The sequence below is a fragment of the Mandrillus leucophaeus genome, unplaced genomic scaffold, assembly GCF_000951045.1.
Source record: "Mandrillus leucophaeus isolate KB7577 unplaced genomic scaffold, Mleu.le_1.0 Scaffold927, whole genome shotgun sequence".
Taxonomy (NCBI): Eukaryota; Metazoa; Chordata; class Mammalia; order Primates; family Cercopithecidae; genus Mandrillus; species Mandrillus leucophaeus.
In genome coordinates, this window is record NW_012110108.1 from 647,601 (window position 1) to 663,799 (window position 16,199).

Sequence of the window (16,199 nt, forward strand, 5' to 3'; positions counted from 1 at the left end):
AGGGAAAAACGAGTTGATAAATCCAGCTAAAAGGAAGGAAGAATGAGCACAAAATCTGGAGCTTTTGATACTATTTCGCCATATAATTTATTCTCCATTTATATTGATATTCACAATTTCTCTTTAAACTTGTTTGCTGTGAACTGACTATTCCATTCTTTATCCCCATTAAAACCAAACTCTCTTGAGGATGCTTACTTTTACGATCTAGCTGAAATTGCTATTTAGCTGTTAACCCTGGAAACACAGTAGATCACATTTTTTCCACCATCTTTTCCCACACTAATAGATATGGCTATTTATTTTAAGTTATAAATAATAGAGTGGATGTAGAAGTAATATGCAGCATTTCTAAAAGTGGCCTATAAAAATACCCAACATGTGACACCCTCTCACTTTTCCCCACCTACGGCCAGACACCCAAGCTAAAATGACTTTGTAAGCTTCATGTTAATGATGAGTGAGCTTGAGAAAGCCTGCTTGTGAAAAGACCTATAAAGAGACCTCCTCGGCCACCACCAAACTGAAATCTCCGTAAACCATTTCTGCAAGAAATAAATTTCAGCTCTGTTTGAGCTATTGTCCATGGGATATATCTTAAATTTGTCAGCTATTATAACAAAAACTTAACATATATGGCATTTGCAAGCAGTAGGAAACTGACAAAAGACTAGAAACATGAAAATTATTGCAATGTCCTGGGAAAACATGTAGTAAGGTAGGTAGTTACCTGAATTTGAAAGGCAGACTAAGAGTCTGCTAAGATAATAGCTCATGGGAAGTAGTTAGATAAAGCCAGTAGTGTGGAGGGGGGGTATTATTTGCTACTTTTTGGAAAGATACTGAAGAATAGGCATGAGCCTGAGCTAAAGCTGGCATATGTGAGAGCAGAAATTAAACGGATTAAACAGGATGCAGAAAACCGTAGTATAATAAATTCAGAAGATCCAATGTTTCCAAATCCTAAATAATAATAATTAAAATGAATAAATAAGACTAAAAAGACTTTAAGAAAAAAAAGTATGACTTCTCAGTTAAAGAGATTCAATTCTATGCATAAATCATTTTATGAGTATATCTTTTCTTTTCTAGCTAGGATTTTGTTTCAGATAGGCATAAATTGGCCCCCATTTATTTACAAAAATAAAAGAAGGTAAAGAAAAGAGAAAATTTAATAATATGCCTAGAAAGAAAATTTGTCTGGGATTTCTAGCACATAAAACTTATTGGAATCAAATCAGAAGTTTTCAAAGTTCAATTTGAGGAAATTTTCATGTTCTTTTCTCTCTTGCCTGTAGATGCTAATTTGCAGGGTAGCCTCTGAAGTCACAGATTGTAGGTGGCAGAGATCATCAGCCATTCATGAGAAGAATGCATCTACAATTATACATCCATGCCCTCTTTAATATGTTATCCTACATAATTAGCATATATTAAAAGATGATGAAAATCAATTTCCTAAAAACTCAATCTGTGATGAACAAAAGCCACATAATATATTTTGAAGAGTAAGAAAAATTATATGTGTAAACTCACAGGAAAATGAAGAAGCAATTCTCACAGTAGTCTCTTCCAAACCAATGCACTAAGCAATGATTTTTATTTTGAAATATTAAGAAGATTTTAAGGCTAAAAATAATTAGCAGGATGAAAAATATATAATACAATAGCAAAATTATAAATATAGCACTTTATTCTACAACTACGGTGGATGAAGATAGGTTACAAGATATTGTTTAGAATCATCTAGAAGTTATAAATAAAGATACAAATATATACATATACTTACAAACATGCATATGTCCATTTGGATATATGGAGATATATGTATATATACACACATACACATACACACATTTAAGTGCATTACTGTACTCAGAAAATAAAAGCAAATCCCAAGTTGCCTGAAACAGATCAAGAGAGCGAGTAGAGACAGAGTATAGAGGGGAAGGGTGAGGAGATTGTCAAACTATGAAACTAGGAAGCTTAGGTTTGAACATCTGCATGGAGATAGGAGGTCTCAGGTGAAGAATCTGAACACATAACGCTAGCATAAAGCCTAGACCATAAAATGCCTATAAGCCCAAGGAAAACCCAAACTAGAAAAAAATCTGCGTATCTGCATAAGGAGATGGAAAATAATTTTAACTCATTTTTTACTGGGCTGTATATTAATAAAATAGTCTGGTCCAAGGAGTATAAAACCATATATCAGACATTACAGAATTATGTCTTATATCCATTAACTAACCCCACAAGATATTCCACTTTTGAAATATGAATAAATTAAAAATAAAAAAGCGCCACTTGGAATTTGACAAAAATACTTAAATTTACTCTTTGGGTAAAGAGACCTTAAGAACTGAAATGACTTGTTCTCTCTAAAGTCATGGTGTGGAGAATTTTTTAATCCTTCAGGTGTTGATGGAGGTGTTTAATGGTGTGTGTAATTTTCCTACAGCTTCATTTACAGCTTTTTCTGGCCGATCTGTTCCCAAAGGTTTACATAATTTAGGGTTTTAAAATATACATCATCTGCACAGGTCTGATTTTCATTTAATTCTATCAATAACTTTACTAAGAATTTGTTACATCTGGCAGCTATGGTAAAGACACTAATGTCTGATACATCATACATCAATTACAAGTGTGGTATCCTTCTTTATTACCTACCTTAATGACCTTTTGTTTTATATAACATATTCCCAGTAACTAGGGCATTTTTCAGTAAATCTTGGGTTTTTTTCTGGTTTGTCCCAGATATCATTATAGGCCTTTACAGAAACTGATTTCAATCTGTAACAATACCCCATCTACCCTCCCAATGGGAAGAATACATTATTTCTCCTTTATTTTCCAGTCATGTTCTACTACAATTTAGACTTATATGAACACAAATGCACCATCCCCATCTCCTTCCTAGGCTGGTGGTACTTGTGACCACAAACTTAACTATCAGATTCTAAATGACAAGAAGATTCACAGTCCTTCCTGGGTGAGGATATAAGGTTTCTCCAAGCTTACTTGACAAATATGGTGTTTCATTGTGCTATTATTTGATCAGCCAATTACAAGTAGTTTCATTTTCCTCCCAAGTTGATATCCAGAGTCTCCTAGAAGAGAGCTTCCTTAATGTTTCTGTTTGATTTGGCAAGTCTTTGTTCTTATGATAATGAGCCCACAAAAATGTTATTTTCACCTGACTTGGTACTGCAAGACTTGCTCCTAATATTTACAAAGAATATACGGCAAAGTAGAGACTGCTGATCAAGCTATTACATATGTTGCTCCCAACTGGATAGTAAAATGAGTACAACTGAGAGATATATTATGTGCATTTGTAAGTCTTGTGCACTCTAGGAAACTGTGAATCAATTATATTATCTTCCTATACAAAACTCAGTCCGTGGATGCCATAATGCTGCTCATAGAAGGCCATTGCATATCCCAAGAGGGTGATTATTGTTACTGATCTGTATAACCACACCCAAATTCATTTCTCTTCAGTCTGACCAGGTTCCTTTGTTTTGCTTAAAATTATTTCATTCATATTCATATTTGATAGCAGTCAACGCTTTCCAATCATATGCAGACACATGTCTTTTCAACACGACATCATGTTCTTTTTCAACCACAAAAAGAAGTCCCTGCTTTAAGTAATCCATTAATATTAATCCTAAGAAATCATCTGACAAACAACTAGAATGACAGATAGAGCCAAATGAACCATGAAGTGAATAAAATAATGCCTCTGGCCAGGTAACAGTGAGGTTCAGGGCAGAGGATTACTGCATTACTTCTTTTCTCCAAATTTTCAGTGGAATTTTTAGGCCTGCTTTGGTCATTACTCAGCACCAGATGTAAGTTATGCTCTTGTTCTGAGATGCTTTCATGGAAATTTTACTCTGTCATTGTGAACTACTTATGAGTGTTCTCCTCAGTTGCCATGACCTCCACCAGTTTTCATTTATTACCTGTTTCGATAATACTTATGCTTTGTGGTCTGGTTTTTCTATCTCAGCAATAGTTTTCACCTAAAGGACAGGGAGTCACAGAAGGCTGGTAATGCTTCTCTTCTGCTCTCCCTCCAAGTAGCTGTCTCCAGATATGACATATAAACTATCACTAACTTGCCCCTGCCATTTAGTAAGGGGGCCACATTGACAGTTAGCTCTAAATTGGCTACATGAGTGAAATTACAACCAACCTTAAAGTATCACTAGAAATACATGCAGCTAAATGTAATGGTATGGATATTAAGCCTTAACTATTGGTGTCCCTCTGCCCAGGCACCCGTGAATTCAAAACTGGCCCAGGACCACCATTTGAAAAGAAAAAGCAGAACTAAAAGTAATATATACAAAGTTGTGAAGTTATAAAACCACCCAACCTTCATTCACATCTCCTGTTCTATAAACCTCTCCAGTAAGGTGTCTGTCTTACTTCCATTTGTAAGCACTGTGGGAAGTAATTATTTAAATAAAATTCTAGCTTTTCAATATTTATCAACCACTGCTTTCGAATAACTGCCCTTTCCAATTTTGTATAAACCCATTGCATTAAAGGCATTATGGGATATATGTTTACATAATCTCTTTACTTTTCCCTTTTTATGCATTGGTAGCAGTAAAACACATAACTTTTTCTGAATAGTTACAAGATACCCTACAAAGGTTTGGCATGTAGATGTTGGTCCCTCAGTCCATCTCTGTCAGATTCCATAGTTTAACTGAGGGAGTAAATTTAACATCCTGTTCAAAAATGTGTCACTCTAGATCACCATCCTCTGGTAGATACGGATTTTAACAGGCTGGGATAAATTGAACAAATTTGAATGAGCACTTTAAGATGTGCCTGTAAGGCTAAAGGGGCTTTCTAAGACACTAAAATTGATTTTTTACTGTTAACGCTTTGGTGGCATCCTATCAATTGTTCTTTTTACAATATTGTTCCCCCAAAAATTGTCCGAACAACTCAGTTATTTAATTATAACTTACAGCCGCATCTTTTCATTTCTTCCCTTGACTGACCTCTCTTTTACATAACATAATTTTTTCATCATGTAACCCCATGCATGATAACTAAATTAACCATTCACATACAGCCTCCTAAATATCTTTTTGACCTTCTGAGAATAAAGTGATGAAGGGTGTCCAGAGTTGGCCTCATCCATTACAGTATCCTTAATGGTGTGCATTAACAATATTAACTTAAGTCTGCCTTTCTTGCCATCAGAAGTTCTTTCTAGAGTTGCCTGATTAGTGAGATATCTCCATATAAGAAGGAATATTTCAATTATGGGTCAAGAAGGGGGTGGAAACATATCTCTCTCAGGGTGAGTCTGCATAACCTCTACCTTTACCCACTGGAATAAGGTCACTGGTCACTGTTATCACGCTGGCCATATCCCCTCACAAGAGTTTAAAGTCACTTAGGTCATCAGTCTAAATTATTCCTTCTATTCAGCAGTACCTACAATTAATGAAGTGCTCCCTTATTATTCATTTTAAGAATAAACAATAATAACACCAGTTAAGGATTCAGTAGGTTCTTGCTGCTGTTTCCTCATAAAATATTCTATTTCTTTGACAGTATGTCTTTGTCTCTATTTGTCCAGTCATTCAGGTTAATCAGTGGTCTCAGCTGAGTTCATCTGAGTTGAGAGTGAGAGAATTTCTTCCCAGGTGGCCAGACGAGCATGTGAAGGTTTTCCAACAAGAAAGCCTTTCGTCTTCTCCTGTAACTCAAGTTTCTTCCTTCAGATAAAAGAATAGAATATTCCTCTAATTTGCATTATGCATTGTATTATCTGTTTTTCTACTTACCTATTTCCTCTGGGCCTCTATTTAATCCAATTTCCATTGGTAAAACTTGCAACCTCAGTCTCCTAAAGATTTTCATCACTTCATACCAACGATGATTTGTTAGCCATCAATGCATTAAATATTCATTACGTTTTTCCATCCTCCTTCTGTCTCTCTGCTCTTCAACCCTTGCCAAAACCTCATTAGCTGTTATGATTCATGGATCTAAATCACCATTCTGATCATAAAAGAAATCTTACATACCAGAAATGTTGCATTGTTAAATCAGATTCAACATGAATTGTAACCTTTGTTCATTGTTTCCAAAGACACTGGTGACAGCAAGCTATAGGTCAAGCATTTTCCTTTGAAAAGGCTCGGGATTCACAGGTGCAGCTTTCATAAAATGTCCATATATTCCTATGAAGAATTTGATATGATTTGCATCTGACATTAAAGATTTCAGTGATGCATTTGGAGCATTGTTTGAAAAAAAGGAGCCAATAAAGCATCTCATATTTATGCACTATTAGTTACATCACTTACAAATCATTTCCCAGTAAGCCCCATGACCCTTAAGTCCAAAATTCCAGGTTTATTAACAATAACCAACATTGAAAAACTGTATAATCCTGCTAGAAACACCTCATTGAAAAGATCTCTTGGCTAAGTGTGTTCCTCAGGAGGTCTGTTATTAATTAAATACCTGGTAAAAGGAATTTCATGGGTCATGTTTTCCTTTCTTTCTCAGACATCCCTAGGAAAAGTATAAAATAAACAGTAGGCTTGCTACTAACTCATTCTTAACCCTCGATTATGCGCTCAGCCAGACTGATTCTTATAACGTTGATATGAGTGTCATTACCTAGGAGGGTATACTCAGACACACTTCTGAAAGCTTAGAACAAGAGTAGATTATAGGTTACAGCTATAAAATATATAGAAACACACTATGGAGATCAAATTAACTAATTCCTCACTTTTTGTGGGTTCATGGTATGATTTACTCTCTTATTTAATCATCCACAAACCTTATAGTGAATGGAAAACACATTTTACAACATACAGTTTTAAAAAAAAAAAAGAATCATAAAGATTAATAATGGATTTTCCCCCAAGCTATTGCAGTTAATTCATCGCAAGGTCTCAGCTATAACTCATATTCAGGTGTGAATTGACGTTGTTAACATGCATTCATGAAGTGTTCACCTTCTGTGGTTCTCATAATACCACATGTTCCTGATTTCTCTTCTTCTATTTAGGTTTCTTCCTAACCATCTTCATTCATGTATACCTTAAATGAGGTTGTTTCTATAGTTTTCCTCAGGCACCATCAAATTATTTTTTAATATTCTTTCCTCAGATAAACTCTCTTATCATCATGCCTCTTAGTATCACTGCTCTGAAGCTAACTTTTGGTTATTCTTATTCCTGAACTCCAAATGACATTTCTGAATACATAGATGACTTTACTTTTTTTTCTTACTTTAAATCAAGCACACATGCAGAAGCATTTTATACATCCATGTGTAAAATATACATGGTACAGCCTTTCTGAAGGATCCCTTAATGTATACAGGTGTGAACAAATTCCAGGCTTAACTCTGAAACACATAGCCATGGTTCATAACAAAAATAGCCTTAGCAAAGGCTTAAAATATTCAGCTGATACTTGATTCAACACTGCAGAAAGCAACACTGAGTTTGTAGTCTGAGACTAACAGGGTTGATTACTGGCTAAAAAAAAAATGGTTTACATCTCCCAGAAGAATATAACATAACCGAGAGTTTAAGCAATGTAATATTCACAATGTACAAGATCTAATCCAAAATTACTGGATATGCAAAGAACCAGTGAAATGTAGACCATCCAAAAGGCAAGCACTTACTGAAAGGACAATTGGTAGGTACCAAGTCAAAGATGACCAAGATATTGGTATAGTAGGAGAAGTTTAAATCAGTTTATACAATTCCACTTTGTGAGATACAATAAGATACTCAAAATAAATAAAATATTAAGAAATCTCAGAAGATAAATAAAAATTTTAATGAAAGTATTAGAAATGAAAGATACAATATATATCTATAAAATTAACTCTTTCGGCTTATTAACAGAAAAGAGATTACAGAAGAAAAAGGCAATGATCTTGAAATTAGAAGAATAAAAATTATCTAATCCTTAGAGGGAAATTGATTTTTTTTTAATTACAGATATTCTTGGATTTAGATGCAATGTCAAAGTCTAGCCTAAGTGTAATTTGAATCCCAGAAGGAGATAAAAGAGAAAATGGGGCAAAAAAAATTGTTTAAGTAAACTATGGCTAGAAACATTCCATATCTTGGAAATAAGTAAATGTATAGATTTAAGAAGGTTGGTGTATAATCAGCAGAGTAAACAGACAACCTGCAGAATGGGAGAAAATATTCGCGAAGTATGCACCTAATGAAAGGCCAGAGGGCTTCCCTGGAGGCCACCATCACAGATGCTGAGCAGCGCAGGGAGCTGGCCGTCAGGGATGCCAACACCAAGCTGTCCGAGCAGGAGGCCGCCCTGCAGTGAGCTAAGCAGGACATGCCACAGTAGCTCTGTGAGTACCAGGAGCTGATGAAAGTCAAGCTGGCCCTGGACATCGAGATCGCCACCTACAAGAAGCTGCTGGCAGGCGAAGAGAGCCGGCTGGAGTCTGGAATGCAGAACATGAGTGTCTATACAAAGACCATTAGTACTAGCGGCTATGCAGATGGTCTGAGCTCGGCTTATGGGGGCCTCACAAGCCCCGGCCTCAGCTATGGCCTGGGCTTCAGCTCGTTCAGCCGCACCAGCTCCCCAGGGCCGTTGTTGTGAAGAAGATCGAGACCTGCGATGGAAAGCTGGTGTCCAAGTCCTCTGACCTGCTGCCCAAGTGAATAGCCATGGTAGCCCCTCCCAGCCTGCCCCTCCTGCAGGTGCACCAGAGTCTGTGAGGGGAGGCTGCTGTGCAGAGGAGCACAGGGATAGGGAGACCCACCCTGAGCCTCAGCCCTAGCCCTCAGCTCACCCACGAGGGCAAGTTTACTGCCTGGGGGACCCCCTTTGCCCATACCTCCAGCTACAAAACAATTCTTTTTTTTTTTTTTTAACAAAATAAAACCTCAGCTAGCTCTGCAAATAAATAAATAAATAAATAAATAAATAAATAAATAAATAAAATAATAATAATTCCATTAAAAAGTGGGCAAATGATATGAACAGATATTTCTCAAAAAAAAAAGATATACAAATGGCCAAAAATTATATGAAAAAATGCTCAACATCACTAATCATCAAGAAAATGCAAGTTAAAACCACAATAAGATACCACCTTACCGACTCTCCACCCCCAGAATGGCCATTATTAAAAGGTCAAAAAACAATAGATGTTGGCATGGATGTGGTGAAAAGGGAACATCTACACACTGCTGGTGAGAATGCAAATAAATACAACCTCTATGGAAAACAGCATGGAGATTTCTCACAGAACTAAAAGTAGATATACCACTCAATGCAGCAATTCCACTAGTGGGTATCTACCCAAAGGAAAAGAAGTCACTACATTAACAAAGACATCTGCACACACATGTTCATTGCAGCACAGTTCACAATTGGAAACACATGGAACCAACCTAAGTCTCCATCAACCAATGAGTCAATAAAGAAAATATGATATATGTACACCATGGAATACTACTCAGCCATAAGAAAGAATGAAATAATGTCTTTTGCAGAAACTTGGGTGGAACTAAAGTCATTATTCTAAATGAAGTAATCCAATCACGAAAAACCAAATACAACATGCTCTAATTTATAAGTAGGAGATAAGTTATAAATGTGCAAAGGCATGCAGAGTGGTATAATGGACACTGGAGACACAGAAGTCGGGGAGTAGTGTGATGGTTAATATTGAATGTCAACTTGATTGGATTGAAAGACACAAAGTATTGTTCCTGTGTGTGTCTGTGAGGGTGATGCCAAAGGAGATTAACATTTCAGTCAGTGATCTAGGAGAGGCAGACACACCATCTATCTGGGTGGGTACCATCTAATCAGCTGCCAGCACCTCTTAAAAGCAGGCACAGTAATTTGAAAGGACTAAACTGGTGAAAGACTTCTGGCTTCCATCTTTCTCCAGTGCTGGATGCTTCCTGCATTTGAGCATCAGACTCCAAGCTCTTCAGCTTTTGGACTCTTGGACCTACACTAGACTAGTGGTTTGCCAGGGTCTCTTGGGCCTTTGGCCACAGACTAAAGGCCGCACTGTCAGCTTCCCTACTTTTGAGGTTTTGGGACTCAGACTGGCTTCCTTGCTTCTCAGCTTGCAGACAGCCTATTGTGGGACTTTACGTTGTGATCATGTGAGTCAATACTCCTTAATAAACTCCCTTTCATATATACATCTATCCTATTAGTCCTGTCCCTCTAGAGAACTCTAACACAGATTTTGGTAACAGGAGTGATTCTAGAGGAACAGAATATTAAGGATGGAGTTCTTTCATTGGTTTTGGAGTTTCTGGAGTTGGCCGCTTAATATGATTAGACCCAAAAATGCTAAGGATTCTATTTCTAACAGTATGAAAAATACTGATAGTCCTTGGTGTGAACTGTTGAGAGAGTTATGCAAAATAAACACATTTAATACTCCTGATTCACCACTCATGAGAGACAAGGAGTTTAGTGACTCTACACATAATGCCTTTGACCATATGTGGAGAACCAAGGAATATAATGAAGTTGGTTGGTTGTTCCTAAGTTCAATGGACAAAGTGATGAAAGAAAACAATGAACTCAGATTCTATCTCCTGTCTCCAGGTGCACATATTGAGCCTCAAATTCTAAGATTGCCCTGAATGAGGGTCTTATCTCCGATAGAGAAAGAGTTGAAATTATGGAAAATCAGACACAAGCTTTTATCATGCCAGTGGCTGATCTGCAACAAAAGGTGCACGCACAGCCTCACCAGGTGTCTACTGTTAAAATGAGGGCATTGGTTGGGAAAAAAAATGGGACCCTGCAACTTGGAATGGGGACGTATGGGAGGACCCTGGTGAGGCTGAGGGCCCGAAGCTCCTGAATTCTGATGAGCCTTTTTTGCCAGAGGAAACAGCCTCCCCATCCCCAGTGGTGGCAATATCCCCTCCCCACCCCCACCCCCCATGCTGCCATCAGCCTTTCCACCTTTGTCTGAGAAGATTAACCCTGCACTGCCTGAGGCAATAGTAATGGCCTCCCCTGAGGCAGTTGCCAGGCAAGATATTGCTGATTTTCCTCAGTACCCACCCCCAACACCCCTGACTGCTTCTAGACCTATAATTAAAGTTCAGCAGACCCCTAGAGGTGAAGTTCTGGTGTAACCCATGATAAGGTGCACTACACTTCAAAAGAACTGCTAAAGTTTTCTAATTTATATAAGCAGAAATCTGGAGAACAAGGATGGGAATGGATATTAAGGGTGTGGGATAATGGTGGAAGGAACATAAAGTTGGATCAAGCAGAATGTATTGGTTTGGGCCCACTAAGTAGGCATTCCGCATTTAATGTTGCAGCTTGGGGAGTTTAAAAAAACAAAAATGTTCTAATGTTATATTTGCTTGGTTAGCTGAAATATGAACTAAAAGATGGCCCACTATGAGCAAGCTGGAAATGCCTGATCTCCCTTTGTTGTCTCCCCATCACTTTCAGGTACACCAATCAGACATAGATTTGGTCTTTTCACATAGTGCCATATTTCTTGGAGGCTTTATTCATTTCTTTTTACTCTTTTTTCCTCTAAACTTCTCTTCTTGCTTCATTTCATTCATTTGATCTTCAATCACTCATACCCTTTCTTCCAGTTGATCGAATTGGCTACTGAAGCTTGTGCATGTGTCACATAGTTCTCGTGCCATAGTTTTCAGCTCCATCAGGTCATTTAAGGTCTTCTCTATGCTGTTTATTCTAGTTAGCCATTTGTCTAATCTTTTTTCAAGGTTTTTAGCTTCTTTGCGATGGGTTCTTACATCCTCCTTTAGCTCGGAGAAGTCTGTTATTACCAATCATCTGAAGCCTTCTTCCCTCAACTCGTCAAAGTCATTCTCCATCCAGCTTTGTTCCATTGCTGGCGAGGAGGTGCATTCGTTTGGAGAGGAGGCACTCTAATTTTTAGAATTTTCAGCTTTTCTGCTCTGGTTTCTCCCCATCTTTGTGGTTTTATCTACCTTTGGTCTTTGATGATGGTGACATACAGATGGGGTTTTGGTGTGGATGTCCTTTATGTTTGTTAGTTTTCCTTCTAATAGTCAGGATCCTCAGCTGCAGGTCTGTTGGAGTTTGCTGGAGGTCCTCTCCAGACCCTGTTTGCCTGGGTATCATCAGTGGAGGCTGCAGAACTGCAAATATTGTAGAATGGAAAATGTTGCTGCCTGATCATTCCTCTGGAAGCTTCATCTCAGAGGAGCACCCAGGCGTATGAGGTGTCAGTCAGCCCCTACTGGGAGGTGCCTCCCAGTTAGGCTACTTGGGGGTCAGGGACCCACTTGAGGAAGCAATCTGTCCATTCTCAGATCTGAAACTCCATGCTGGGAGAATCACTACTCTCTTCAATGCTCAGTTGGAAATGCAGAAATCTCCCGTCTTCTGCATCACTCATGCTGGGAGCTGTAGACTGGAACTGTTCCTATTTGGCCATCTTGGAACCTCTAACAAGAAACGAAATTTATTTCTTACAGTTATGAAGTCTGACAAGTGTGTATCAAGGAGATGTATCTGGTGAGGGTCTTCCTACTCTTGGGGACCCTGCAGTGTCCCAAGGTGGCACAGGGCATCATGTGGTGAGGGAGCTGAGCATGCAGACATGCTAGCTCAGATCTCTTTTCCTCTTCTTATAAAGCCAGGATTTTCACACCCATGATAACCCATTAATCCATTAATCTGTGAATGGATTAGTCTATTTATAAGGACTGAGCCTTCATGATCCAATCACCACTTAAATGTCCTACCTTTCAATATTGCTACATTGGAATTTAAGTTTCAATGCAAGTTTTGGAGGAGACATTCAGACCATACTATTATTCCCCTGAGCTCCTTAAGCTTGTGTTCTTCTCACATAGAAATACATTCATTCCACCCCTAAAGCCCCAGAGTCTTAACTTGCTCCCACACCAACTCAGAAGGCCAAAGTCCAAAGTCTCTACTGTGAGCCTGTGAAAGACTCATTCCCATTCCAAAAGGGAGAAGATAGGCAAGAAGAAAGAGATAACAGGCCTGAAGTAAGTTTAAAACCCAAGAAAGTAGATATTAGATACTAAGACTCTAAAATAATCTCCTTTGACTCCATGTCTGGCACTCTCTGCACTTTGGCTTGATGATTTGGTCCCCCAAAGCCTCAAGTAGGCCTGCCCCTATGACTTTCCTAGGCTTAGTCCTTTCAACTCTCCCAGGATGGCATTGCACATTGGTAGCTCTAAAGTTCTGGAGTTGCAGCCGCAGTTCTACTCCCATGACTCCACTAAGCATGGCCCTAGTGAGGACTCTCTGCAGTGGCCTCACTCCCACAGCCCCATCAGCCCCATGGTGGGGACTCTGTAGCAGCTCCCACCGACATTTCTGCTCAGTATTGCTTGACAATTAAGGCTCTCTGTGGTGGCTCCACCCCTGTAACACATCTCTGCTGAGAACCCCAGGCTTTTGAAGCCATTCTTTGAAATCTGGGTGGAGGCTGCCAAGCCTCCACAGCTCTCATTTTCTGAAAGCCTGCAGATTTAACACCACATGGACACTACCAAAGTTTATAACTTGTGCCTTCCAGAGCTGCAACATGAGCTTCACCTGGGGCAACTTGAGCCATGACTGAGGCAGCCATGGAGCACTGTGCTAAAATGTAGGGAGCAGAATCCTGAGGCAACCCTGGGCAGTGAATCCATGAAGATCACTCCAGGCCAATCCACTGAAAGCATTCTGCCCTCGACCTCTAGGCCTGTGATGATAGAGGCAGCATTGAAGATCTCTGAAATGTCTTTAGGCTATTTTTTCCATTGTTTTGAGAAATAGTACCTGACTCTTTTTTGCCTTTACTAATCTTTTTAGCAAATAGCCCTGCACTCTTGGTTTCCTCTCCTGAACATGATTTTTCACTCTATATGGCCAGGCTGAAAGTTTTTCAAATATTTCTACTCTGCTTCTCCTTTAATTGTAAATTGTTTTTAATTGTTTCTTTGTTCCTAAATCTCAATGAAAGTGGCCAAAAGCAACCATGCAGCTACTTCTATTTTTTATTATTATTATTATACTTTAAGTTCTAGGGTACATGTGCATAATGTGCAGGTTTGTTACATATGTATACTTGTGCCATGTTGCTGTGCTGCACCCATCAACTCGTCAGCACCCATCAACTCGTCATTTACATCAGGTATAACTCCCAATGCAATCCCTCCCCCCTCCCCCCTCCCCATGATAGGCCCCGGTGTGTGATGTTCCCCTTCCCGAGTCCAAGTGATCTCATTGTTCAGTTCCCACCTAAGAGTGAGAACATGCAGTGTTTGATTTTCTGTTCTTGCAATAGTTTGCTAAGAATGATGGTTTCCAGCTGCATCCACGTCCCTACAAAGGACACAAACTCATCCACTTTTATGGCTGCATAGTATTCCATGGTGTATATGTGCCACATTTTCTTAATCCAGTCTGTCATTGATGGACACTTGGGTTGATTCCAAGTCTTTGCTATTGTGAATAGTGCCGCAATAAACATACGTGTGCATGTGTCTTTATAGCAGCATGATTTATAATCCTTTAGGGCTAATATCCAGAACCTACAAAGAACTCAAACACATTTACAAGAAAAAAACAAACAACCCCATCAAAAAGCGGGCAAAGGATATGAACAGACATTTCTCAAAAGAAGACATTCATACAGCCAACAGGCACATGAAAAAATGCTCATCATCACTGGCCATCAGAGAAATGCAAATCAAAACCACAATGAGATACCATCTCACACCAGTTAGAATGGCGATCATTAAAAAGTCAGGAAACAACAGGTGCTGGAGAGGATGTGGAGAAATAGGAACACTTTTACACTGTTGGTGGGATTGTAAACTAGTTCAACCATTATGGAAAACAGTATGGCGATTCCTCAAGGATCTAGAACTAGATGTACCATATGCTCCTTCTATTTTGCTTAGACATTTCTTCTGCTACATACCCTAGTTCATCAATCTCAGGTTTGATGAAAAAGCTCTCAAGTATTAACACAGCTCAGCCAAGTGCTTGTCAATTTATAACAAGGATGGCCTTTCCACTGGTTTCTAAAAACTTGCTCTTCAGTTTCATCTGAAATTTTATCAGAAAGGCTTTTACTGTTCATATTTCTTTTTTTGTTATTATTATACTTTAAGTTCTAGGGTACGTGTGCACAGTGTGCATGTTTGTTACATAGGTATACATGTGCCATATTGGTTTGCTGCACCCATCAACTCATCATTTACATTAGGTATTTCTCCTAATGCTATCCATCCCCCAGCCCTCCACCCCCTGACAGGCCCCAGTCTGTGATGTTCCCTGTCCTGTGATCAAGGGTTTTCATTGTTCAGTTCCCACCTAAGAGTGAGAACATGCAGTGTTTGATTTTCTGTTCTTGCAATAGTTTGCTGAGAATGATGGTTTCCAGCTTCATCCACGTCCCTGCAAAGGACATGAACTTATCCTTTTTTATGGCTGCATAGTATTTCATGGTGTATATGTACCACAATTTCTTAATCCATTCTATCATTGATGGACATTTGGGTTGGTTCCAAGTCTTTGCTATTGTAAATAGTGCTGCAATAAACATACGTGTGCCTGTGTCTTTATTGTAGAATGATTTATAATCCTTTAGGTATATATACAGTAATGGGATCACTGGGTCAAATGGTATTTCTAGTTCTAGATCCTTGAGGAATTGCCACACTGTCTTCCACAGTGGTTGAACTAACTTACACTCCCACTAACTGTGTAAAAGCATTCTATTTCTCCATATCCTCTCCAGTATCTGTTGCTTCCTGACTTTTTAATGATCGCCATTCTAACTAGCGTGAGATAGTGTCTCATTGTGGTTTTGATTTGCATTTCTCTGATGACCAGTGATGATGAACACTTTTTCATGTGCCTGTTGGCTGCATAAATGTCTTCTTTTGAGAAATGTCTTTTCATATCCTTTGCCCACCTTTTGATGGGGTTGTTTGCTTTTTTTCTTGTAAATTTGTTTAAGTTCTTTTTAGATTCTGGATATTAGCCCTTTGTCAGATGGTTAGATAGCAAAAAATTTTCTCCCACTCTGTAGGTTGCCTGTTCACTCTGATGGTAGTTTCTTTCATATTTCTATCAGCATTGTGGTCATAACCACTTAACCAATCTCCAAGAAGTTCCAT

General features: G+C 38.7%; 1 pseudogene; it reads left to right on the plus strand.

Moving 5' to 3' along the window:
- Positions 1–8,238: 8,238 nt before the first annotated feature.
- On the plus strand, positions 8,239–8,711 carry LOC105532027 (annotated as a pseudogene).
- The last annotated feature ends 7,488 nt before the right edge of the window (positions 8,712–16,199 follow it).